Source organism: Somniosus microcephalus, chromosome 3 (genome assembly GCF_052327205.1).
Source record: "Somniosus microcephalus isolate GS21.2 chromosome 3, FLI_Smic_1.0, whole genome shotgun sequence".
In the NCBI taxonomy this organism is placed as follows: Eukaryota; Metazoa; Chordata; class Chondrichthyes; order Squaliformes; family Somniosidae; genus Somniosus; species Somniosus microcephalus.
The window spans coordinates 357,204,799-357,216,799 of NC_140989.1; positions in this window are offsets into that span (position 1 = coordinate 357,204,799).

Here is a 12,001-nt window from a genome sequence, read left to right on the forward strand (position 1 = left end):
GTAATTGCTGGGAGAGTTGAATTTTAGCACCATGCAGCATGATCTCAGCGGACTGCCAAGATTCCATTTGCAAGACAGGAAACAGATCTTTGTAATAAAGTACAGTAAAGCCTATCGGAATTGACTGCAGGTATTCTACAGGCATCTGGCCTCCGACTCACATCCAAACTTGACTTTGTTATTTATATATTGCAACAGTTGTTAGTTTTTTTTGTTGAGGGAAAAATTGGGTTGCTTTGCTCTTCCCGTTAGCGCCTCCCGGGGGGGGTGGGGGGGCGCACTAATGGTCTGCAAAGATCCTAGCACCCGGGCGCGGCGCCGCTAACGCCTCCTGCGAAATTCAGCATGAGGTTAGCGGCGGCGGTAGCTGGCAGTGCCCCGTCACCAGTGATGACATCATTGCCGTGCCCAGCGCCCCGCTCGCGCCCCGGCTGCAACCTTGGGTTGCGCCCCCTGACCTATCGCCGCGGGGTGGCATTTCTTGCAGCCGCGGTGGCGCTACTTAAAGGTTAGGTGTCGGGTGCCCATTGCTTTTGGGCCGACTGCCCGCACCTGCCCCCTTCCCCTTTTTTCTTCGGGGTGCCGGCCGCAATTGCTCAGCCCGGCACTCCTCTCGAGTTAAAATTAGTGCCCCGGCAACGTTAGTGCGCCAAATGGGGCACCACTGAATTTCCCCCCCTTTTGTATATTACAAATATAATTTAACGCTAGAACATGCAGATATTACTGTCGGCTTCTTGTTAATATCCAATGTGCCGATGGTAAATTCCTGTCTTTGACTTGAACGGAGGCAACAATGGCCCTGAAAATCTGTGGAACCGCTCCTCAACATAAGTGCAGGGGAGTGTCCGTTGGCCTTCCTCACCTCCTGATCCCACTAAAGTATACGGGCTCAAGGGGTGCTCACCTTATAAGTATTTCTTTGGTGGACACTCATCTTAGATGCCCTCCAGGGGATGGGGGCAGTGCAGGGTGGGAGGGGGGTTGGGAAATGCGGAGCTGACCACTACTGCAGTGGCCAATGGCTCTACTATCCCTCTACAACTTTGAAAAGGAGATGGTAATTGATGTAAGAAAACTACTAGGCACTTGGTCTAAACGTTAAACAAAGCTTTAATCAACTGTTTTTCAACATAGAGATCTAGTTGTGTCCTTCACTAGTTCCTGTTACAGAATGTCCTGAGCAAGCTGGGCCCGTGCCCGAGTATTTATACTCTCCCTGGACAGCGCCACCAGCAGGCCGCCCAGTATTATTTCATAAGTCATTTCCACATGAATGGCAAGATTCATGTCAGTAATATTCGCTGCTCACAATGTGGCCTCCTCTACATTGGGGAGACCAAAAGCAGATTTGGTGACCACTTTGCGGAACACCTCCATTCACTCCGCAAGTATGACCCCGAGCTGCCGGTCGCCTGCCACTTTAATTCTCCGCTCCACTCCCACTCTTACCTCTCTGTCCTCAGCCACTTACACTGTTCCCCCATTACCATCTCCTTTTGCTTTGTACAATCATACCTTTTGTCATTTAATCTCTCCTGCCTTCCACCCATCACAGACCTTCCCTTTTGTTCTTTCCTTCCCCTCCCCCTTTCCCTGCCCCTGCACTTGCTTAAAACCTGCTATATGTCTAACTTTTTCCAGTTACTTAAAGGGTTGACGGTGGATAGGCAATGGCAAACATTTAACGATCGCATGGATGAACTACAGAATTTGCTCATCCCTGTTTGGCATAAAAATAAAACAAAAAAGGTGACTCAACCGTGGCTAACAAGGGAAATTAGGGATAGCATAAGATCCAAGGAGAGGACATATAAATTGGCCAGAAAAAGCAGCAAACCTGAGGATTGGGAGCAGTTTAGGATTCAGCAAAGGAGGACAAAGGGATTAATTAAGAGGGGGAAATAGAGTATGAGAGTAAGCTTTCAGGGAACATAAAAACTGACTGTAAAAGCTTCTATAGATATGTGAAGAGAAAAAGATTGGTGAAGTCAAGCGTAGGTCCCTTGCAGTCAGAATCAGGGGAATTTATAATGGGGAACAAAGAAATGCAGACCAATTAAATACATACTTTGGTTCTGTCTTCACAAAGGGGGACACAAATAACCTCCCAAAGATGTTGGGGAACATGGGGTCTAAAGAGAGGGAGGGACTGAATGAAGTCAGTATTTGTAGGGAAATGGTGTTAGGGAAATTGCCGGGATTGAAGGCTGATAAGTCCCCAGGGCCTGATGGTCTACATCCCAGGGTACTTAAGGAAGTGGCCCTAGAGATAGTAGATGCATTGCTGGTCATCTTCCAGAACTCGATAGACTCTGGAACAGTACCCATGGATTGGAGGGTAGCTAATGTTACCCCACTATTCAAAAAAGGTGGTAGAGAAAAAGCGGGCAATTATAGACCGGTAAGCCTGACATCGGTAGTGGGGAAAATGCTAGAGTCTATTATAAAAGATGTAATAGCAGAGCACTTGGAAAGCAGTGACAGGATCGGACAAAGTCAACATGGATTTACAAAAGGTAAATCATGCTTGACTAATCTACTGGAATTTTTTGAGGATGTAACTGGTAAAATAGATAAGGGAGAATCAGTGGATGTGGTGTATTTGGACTTTCAGAAAGCTTTCGATAAGGTCCCGCATAAGAGATTAGCGTGCAAAATTAAGGCACATGGGATTGGGGGCAAGGTATTGACTTGGATAGAGAACTGGTTGGCGGACAGAGAGCAAAGAGTTGGAATAAACGGGTCATTTTCCGAGTGGCAGGCAGTGACTAGTGGGGTACCGCAAGGATCGGTCCTAGGACCCCAGCTGTTCACAATATATATTAATGATCTGGACGAGGGAATTGGATGTAATATCTCCAAATTTGCAGATGACACAAAGCTGGGTGGGAGGGTAAGCTGTGAGGAGGATGTCGTGAAACTCCAGTACGATTTGGACAGGTTGGGTGATTGGGCAGAAACATGGCAAATGCACTATAATGTGGATAAATGTGAGGTTATCCACTTTGGTGGCAAAAACAGGAAGGCAGATTATTATTTGAATGGCAATAGATTGGGAGAAGGGGAAGTGCAAAGAGACCTGGGTGTTCTTGTGCACCAGTCGCTGAAGGTAAGCATGCAGGTGCAGCAGGCAGTTAAGAAGGCAAATGTTATGTTGGCCTTCGTAGCAAGAGGGTCCGAGTACAGGAACAAGGATGTCTTGCTACAGTTGTACAGGGCCTTGGTGAGACTGCACCTTGAGTATTGTGTGCAGTTTTGGTCGCCTTACCTGAGGAAGGACGTTCTTGCCATGGAGTGCAGCGAAGATTCACCGGGCTGATACCTGGGATGGCAGGAATGACGTATGAGGAGAGATTGTGTCGATTGGGCTTATACTCACTGGAGTTTAGAAGATTGAGAGGGGATCTCATCGAAACCTATAAAATTCTGTCAGGCCTGGACAGACTAGATGCAGGAAGGATGTTTCTGATGGCCGGGGAGTCCAGAACCAGGGGTCATAGTCTCAGGATAAGGGGTAAGCCATTTAGGACTGAAATGAGGAGGAATTTCTTCACCCAGAGACTGTTGAACCTATGGAGTTCTCTGCCACAGAAGGCAGTGGAGGCCAGTTCATTAAATATATTCAAGAAAGAGTTGGATACATTTGTTAAGGCTAAAGGGATCAAGGGATATGGGGAGAAGGCAGGGACACGGTACTGAATTTGGATGATCAGCCATGATCAGATTGAATGGCGGAGCAGGCTCGAAGGGCCGAATGGCCTACTCCTGCTCCTATCTTCTATGTTTCTATGTTTCTATGTTCCCGATGGCAGGGGTCACAGTCTAAGATAAGGGGTAAGCCATTTAGGACAGAGATGAGGAGGAATTTCTTCACCTAGAGAGTGGTGAACCTGTGTAATTCTCTACCACAGAAGGCAGTAGAGGCCAATTCATTAAATATATTCAAGAAGGAGTTAGATATATTTCTTAAGGCTAAAGGGATCAAGGGATATGGGGAGAAAGCAGGGACAGGGCACTGAATTTGGATGATCAGCCATGATCTCATTAAATGGCAGAGCAGGCTCGAGGGGCTGAATGGCCTACTCCTGCTCCTATTTTCTATGTTTGTATGTTTCACACAAAGAGATTGGTGGAAATGTGGAACACTCTCGCCCAAAGGGCTGTGGATGCTGGGACAACTGGAGCTTATGAGGCTGAGGTCGAGAGATTTTTTTCTTCGGTAACAGTATCGAGGCATATAGACCAAAGGCAGGTAAGTGGAGTTGAGGTACAGATCAGTCATGATCTAATTGAATGGCGGAAGAGGCTCGAGAGTCTGAATGGCCTCCTCCTGGTTCCTGTGTACAATGCTCAGCTAAAAATAGCCTCATTTAGGGGTGAATGTAAGGATGAGGTGCTCGAGGAACAGCACCTCATCTTTCGATTAGACGCTTTATTGGACATCGAGTTGACCTTTTGTCAGAAATGGAAAACGTTAGAGATGTAACAGGTTTTAAGCAAGTGCAGGGGCATCTCACTAGCTACCCCTCATACTTACCCTCATCCTAATCCTATCGTACCATCTAACAACATGCAAGGGTAGGCACGTGTGTGTTTTAGCCAATGTTCAAGTGAAGTTTCTATTAATGTGCTGTCAGACATTGAAATCTTTATTTTCAACACTTTGCATTCTTGGACAGACTTGTGTGCACCTTTGGAAGTGTCTTAGTGAGTTGCAGTGAATGGTGAGACATAACGGTACCCCCCACAATGGCGATGAGTGTGAAAGGAATGGCTTGAGCCTTGTAGGGATGCTTTATGGTGTTGTTATGGGGTGGTGCTAACCTAGCACGTCCCCGGTGTGTCGGTGGTGGAGGGAGTGAATGTTTAAGGTGGTGGATGGGGTGCCAATCAAGCGATCAATCAATGTTACCCCATGGTTGCTTATTTTGAAGATAGAATTTGTGGGGTTTATTTTTGGGGGGCGCGGAATTTCAGGGTATGAACAACAACAACTTGTATTTATATCGTACCTTTATTAGTGAGAAATATCCCAGGGCGCTTTCACAGAGGCACAATTAAAAAATGGTCCATTTTCTATGTTAATCTCAATGCAACGTGTCTTGTTACTAATTAAGTACCTTGATTGTCATTCCTCTCTGCTCTAGTTTTACAGCAAAAAGGAGAAAAAACAGCTTTGTTCGGCTCATTTGCTTTTACGCAAAAGGATCTAACACAGCGGAGATGCCTTGAGGAGATAAAGTAGAACTGACACTGCTCTGAAAGGTTACTAACAGCCTATCTCGCTTTGGCTGCGCTTTGATCTGCACTGATGCAGCGCACGCCTCACTTGTACTCGGACCAGTCGACATCTGTCACACCAGGCAGGATGCGGTCAAGCAGAAGCGACTGCCCTCGTTTCCCAATCATTTTGACTCAGCTCCGTGCTGCGGATAGCATCCGAGCTTGTGGTGTTCAGGAAGGACGATGCATTTCTAAGTATCGCCTGGGTTCAAGTTACGGTAACGAAGCCTAAAGGAAAATAAGTTCACCAGACACATCGCAAGAGATTGCGACTGATCCTCGTGGGCTGGATTTGTTGATTTATTCCTGATTGCACACTAGCTGACGCAGAGGTCAGAGTGGGAATGTAGCGGTGAATTAAAGTGACAGGCGACCAGCAGCTCGGGGTCACCCTTACGGACTGAACGGAGGTGTTCTGCAAAGCGGTCACCCAATCTGCATTTGGTCTCCCCAATGTAAAGGAGACCACATCGTGAGCAGCAAATAAATTATACTAATTTGCAAGAAGTACAAGTAAATCGCTGTTTCACCTGGAAGGGGTGCTTGGGGCCCTGGAGAGTGGGAAGGAAGGAGGTAAAAGGGCAGGTGTTGCATCTCCTGCGCTTGCATGGGAAGGTGCTGTGGGAAGGGGAAGGGGAAGGGGTGTTGGGGATGATTGAGGGGTGGACCAGGGTGTTGCGGAGGGAGTGGTCCCTTCAGAATGCTGAAAGGGGAGGGGAGGGGAAGATGCGTTTGGTGGAGGGATCACGTTGGAGGTGGCGGCTATGGTGGAAGATGATATGTTGAATGTGAAGGCTGGTGGGATGAAAGGTGAGGACAAGAGGAACCCTATCATGGTCCTGGGATGGAGGGGAAGGGGTGAGAGGAGAAGTGCGGGAAATAGAATGGACACTTTCGAGGGCCATGTCAACCATGATAGAGGGGAATCCTCAGTTGAGGAAAAAGGAAGACATATCAGAAGCACTAGTATGGAAGGGCCCTGACTTACTTTTCTCTATTTCTCTTGATTCTTACAATGCTAAAATGCATTGCATCATCCTGTTTTACACTCAGTCTGATATTTTTGAATGCGCGCTCCCTGCGCGGAGCCTCCGCCGTAGGGAACATGTCAAGAAATCGCCAAGACTTGTGGTCAAGACTTACGGCCAACTGGATAGAAAGTTGTGGGGAGTGCTCCCTTGATTTCTCTACTTGTGCTTCTGATGGGTGGAGCTCCATGGCAAGAATTTGCGTTCAAAGGCTCCGACCTCATGTGCCAAATTAATGACCAGAACATCTGAGAGGGTGAAATAACTCCGTCTGCCAGCTCTCTGAAAGAGCTCAGTTTAGTTCCATTCCCTGCCCTTTTAAATGCTCCTTTTACAATCATTTATTTTAAATGCTGTTTTTGTTGGTGGGTTTGGTAGGTTTTTTGGTGGGAAGGGAAACATCTAGAAGGACTCTGGGCAAGGCCGGGTAAATGGGATTAAAGTGGTCAGTGCAAGGGGGCGGATTGCCTCCTTCTGTGCTGTCATTTCTACAATCCTATGGAAACGCGGCAAGTGACACTGCACTATCATCTTGTTACGCGTGCTGTTCTGCGTCAGCTAGTGTGCAATCAGGAATAAATCAACGAATCCAGCCCACGAGGATCAGTCGCAATCTCCTGCGATGCGCCTGGTGAACTTATTTTCCTTTAGGCTTCGTTACCGTAACTTGAACCCAGGCGATACTTAGAAATGCATCGTCCTTCCTGAACACCACAAGCTCGGATGCTATCCGCAGCACGGAGCACAGTCAAAATGATTAGGAAACGAGGGCAGTCGCTTCTGCTTGACCGCATCCTGCCTGGTGTGACAGATGTCGACTGGTCCGAGTACAAGTGAGGCGTGCGCTGCATCAGTGCAGATCAAAGCGCAGCCAAAGCGAGATAGGCTGTTAGTAACCTTTCAGAGCAGTGTCAGTTCTACTTTATCTCCTCAAAGCATCTCCGCTGTGTTAGATCCTTTTGCGTAAAAGCAAATGAGCCGAACAAAGCTGTTTTTTTCCCTTTTTGCTGTAAAACTAGAGCAGAGAGGAATGACAATCAAGGTACTTAATCAGTAACAAGACACGTTGCATTGAGATTAACATAGAAAACGGACCATTTTTTGATTGTGCCTCTGTGAAAGCGCCCTGGGATATTTCTCACTAATAAAGGTGCGATATAAATACAAGTTGTTGTTGTTCATACCTTGAAATTCCCCCCCCCCAAAAAAATAAACCCCACAAATTCTATCTTCAAAATAAGCAACTATGGGGTAACATTGATTGATCGCTTGATTGGCACCCCATCCACCACCTTAAACATTCACTCCCTCCACCACCGAGGCACCGGGGAGAATTTTTCGGGGGCCAGCGGGCACGTTTGGTGGCGGGTCGGCTGGGAAAAACATTTTTTTGACAGCGGGTAGGGAATCCAGTGTCAACCCGCCTCCACGCTAGTCTCCCAGATGACGGGTCCGTCATCGCTGAACAGACCCGACGCCAAGCGGCGGGGGAGGCAATTTAGATTATTAAGAGCTTGTTAACAGGCACTTAAAAACTATTTTAAGCTCATGTTTAGATTTTAAGAGTTCGCCAATGGCTTCCCCGCGGCTCAGGGATCATGTGAGGTAAGGAGGTCGGGTGTTGTGTCAGCATGTGATGATTTCTTAACTTGACAGCAGCAAATAATAAGAACATAAGAAATAGGAGCAGGAGTAGGCCATACGGCCCCTCGGGCCTGCTCCGCCATTCAATAGGATCATGGCTGATCTGTATCTAGACTCACGTCCACTTCCCTGCCCTCTCCCCGTAACCCCTAATTCCCTTATCTGCTTGGAAAATGTCTATTTCCATTTTAAATTTATTTAATGTTGCAGCTTCCACAGCTCTCTGGGGTAGCAAATTCCATAGATTTACTACCCTCTGAATGAAGAAGTTTCTCCTCATCTCAGTTTTGAAAGGGCAGCCCCTTATTCTAAGATTATGCCCCCTAGTTCTAGTCTCACCCATCAGTGGAAACATCCTCACCGCATCCACCCGATCAAGCCCCCTCACAATCTTATATGTTTTGATAAGATCGCCTCTCATTCTTCTGAACTCCAATGAGTAGAGTCCCAACCTACTCAACCTTTCCTCATACGTCAACCCCCTCATCTCTGGAATCAACCAAGTGAACCGCCTCGAGAGCAAGTATATCTTTTCTTAAATATGGAAACCAAAACTGCACGCAGTATTCCAGGTGTGACCTCACCAATACCCTGTATAACTGCAGCAAGACTTCCCTGTTTTTATACTCCATCCCCCTTGCAATAAAAGCCAAGATTCCATTGGCCTTCCTGATCACCTGCTGCACCTGCATACTAACTTTTTGTGTTTCATGCACCAGGACCCCCAGATCCCTTTGTACTGTAGCACTTTGCAGTTTCTCTCCATTTAGATAATAACTTGCTCTTTGATATTAAAGCTCCCATTTCATAGCTGTTCACTTTCCAAGTTCAGAAGCTGTTGCTTACTGCATTTGGAAGACAGATTGAGCTTTATGCAGCTGGCAAGTGTTTGGAGCAAGCTCTCTATCCAGTGTCACCTCATTGGAACAACTTCTCTCACCATTGACAGATCGCTTCTGTCATCTCAGGTTCACCTGCCATCTATTCCATCAGCATTGGTGCCCTTGAAAAATCTCACCTTGGTCCTCAGAATCCCACCACAATCAGCCCCAACACCAGCAGCACCAGGCACACCAGCAGCACCAACCTTCTCCGCAATCACTGATGCTGCACAGGACACAGGGCATCAGCACCCGACCACATTCCTGCCCAGGATGCCAGGGATGGCCTCATCATGACCAGGTTTACTTCACTTAACGCTGTACACTCTGGCTGCCACTTGATGCACCAGGCTGGCACCACCCCACCCCAACACCATAAAGCATCCCTACAATGCCCAAGCCATTCCCTTCACACTCATCACCATTGTGGGGGTTACCTTTCTGTCTCACCATTCACTGTAACTCACTAAGCTACTTCCAAAGATGCACAGTAATCTGTCCAAGAACGCAAAGTGTTAAAAATAAAGATTTCAATGTTTGACAGCACATTAACAGAAACTTCACATGAACATTGGTTAAAACACCCAAGTGCCTAACCTTGTGTGTTGTTACTTGGTATGATTGGACTAGGATGAGGGTGAGTGTGAGGGGTGGCTAGTGAACTGGGGAAGTGATAATGTCGATAGAGAGGGATGGGTGGAGGTGCAAGGTAAGTTGGTGTGAGTAAGGATGTGCAGGAGTAGGGTAGGGAAGGCAGAGTGATGGGGATGTGACGAGTGGCACAGCAGGATGAGGTTGAGTGTGGCTTTGCAGTAACATATCGTGATCTACTGAGATCATTGAAAGGTTTGCGCCACTGCAGCCTGGCCTTCCTAACGACATCCCTGCTTGTGTCCTCCTGCGCAATGTGCAACCAGGCTGTGTTGACCTCCTGGAGAGGTCTCTACCTCCCATGGGAAGGGAAGAGGCCCTCACTGCGTGCTGTGACTCCCTCCTTTTGCTTATGGAGGGAGTCAGAGGAGAGCCTGGGTGCAGCCGTGCACCTCTGTGCGGTGCTTGTCAGTGTTTGCAGCACCTCAATGCTGTAGAACACTGACAGCAGAACTGTCAAAGTAAATTTGCGCATGGTCCCTTTAAGGAAACTGGCTGATGACACGTCATCAAGTGACGCCATCAGACCCGCTTCTTTCAATTGGCTGAGAAACACACTGGGTGGGGCTTCACAAGCCCAATCATTGTAAGATCACTCTACAGAGCGGGCTGGAGCCAGCAGCCGGGCCGTGACCTGCCACCGACCCCGGCCGCACCGGACCCGCCTCAGTAGGCAAAATAGCGGCCAACGTGTCTGCAGTGTGTACCATCTACAAGATGCACTGCAGCAACTCGCCAAGGCTTCTTCGGCAGCACCTCCCAAACCCACGACCTCTACCACCTAGAAGGACAAGGGCAGCAGGCGCATGCAAACACCATCAAGTTCCCCTCCACCTTCTCAAGGGCAATTAGGGATGGACAATAAATGCTGGCCATGTCAGTAATGCCCACATCCCATGAATGAATAAAAAACAAAAAGAATTTCTGCAGATGTTCTCTCGATCTCTGTAGCGGAATGTCGGAAATCCCTGAAAAACAGAGTAAATGACCATATATGCCATTTCTTCGCCAACCTTCAGCTGAAGTTACAACAGTCGATCAGGAGAACCCCACCAGAATTCCAGGCGCGTGTCTTTTTTCTTGTGAGATCAGGCTCCAATTCTCAAGATGAAGGGAATTTAATAAAATTAAGGAAAATAAATGATCCTTCAAACTAATTTTGATTTTCAAGATTTAAGGTGTACAAATTCTATCTGAAGTCTTCTTTTCTTTGCAATTGTGACAATATAATCCAAGCTATTTGTAAAAAGCGTGCAAAGAATGAGAATTCAGAGGTTAACAGGGCGAAAATACAAGGAAATGAGATGAGCTAAGAAAGTAGCAATAGTTATTCATCAAAACTAACGAAAGATCCACCAAGAGATCTGTTTTAATAGATGGGAGAAATGCAGAGGGATGTAGCATACAGGGATTTTAGGAAAGCCTTTGATAAAGTACCACATCACTGACCTATATTGGCTCCTGGCCCATCAATGCCTCATATTTTAAAATTCTCATCCTTGCATTTAAATCCCTCTGTGGCCTTGCCCCTCATGATCTCTGTAACCTACTCCATCCCAACAATCCTCCGAGAGCTCTGTGTTTGTCCAATTCCGGCCTCTTCTGCATCCCCGATTTCCTTTGCTCCACCAATGCCTTCAGCTCTCTAGTCCCTAGGCTCTGGAATTACCTCCCTAAACCTCTCCACTCTCTACCTCTCTCTCCTCCTTTAAGACGCTCCTTAAAATCTACCTCTTTGATCAACCTGTCCTGTGAAGCACCTTGGGAGTTTTACTACTTTAAAGGCGGTATATATATATATATTTATTTATTGATTCATAGGATGTGGGCATGCTGGCAAAGCCAGCATTTATTGTCCATCCGTAAATGCTCTTGAGAAGGTGGTGGTGAGCTGCCTTTTTGAAACGCTGCAGTCCGTGTGGTGAAGGTCCAGGATTTTGACCCAGCAATGATGAAGGAACGGTGATATACTTCCAAGTCAGGATGGTGTGTGACTTGGAGGGAATCTTGGAGGTGGCGGTGTTCCCATGAGCCTGCTGCCCTTGTCCTTCTAGATGGTAGAGGTTCTCCTTTTTACTAACTTGCATGCTTCTCAGTATCTCTGTACCATAATTTCCTTTTCCAGTGTGAAGACTGAAGAAAAATATTAATTTAGCAGTTCTGTCATGCCCTTACTGTAGTCATACCTGAATCTGTTTTTAATGCGGTTCACCTCTTTTACCGCTCTTTTTATGCACTGTGCTTGAAAAATGTTGATGATACCCTTGATATCATCTGCAAGGTTTTTTTAATACTTTTTCTTCACCCCTTTACTATTTTTGCCATTGTTCCTCTTCTTTTATCTAATATTGGTTCTTGCTGGACCCTTTACCAGTTTTTCCTCTGTCTGTTGTCATCTTCTGAGTCTGTTTCTTAGAACACTTCAAAACTTGAATGAGGCAATGTAATTTCAATACCTCAAAGTGAGCCAACGGAATGTGTCTTTTCAAGGATTCTTTCCTCAAGACCAGA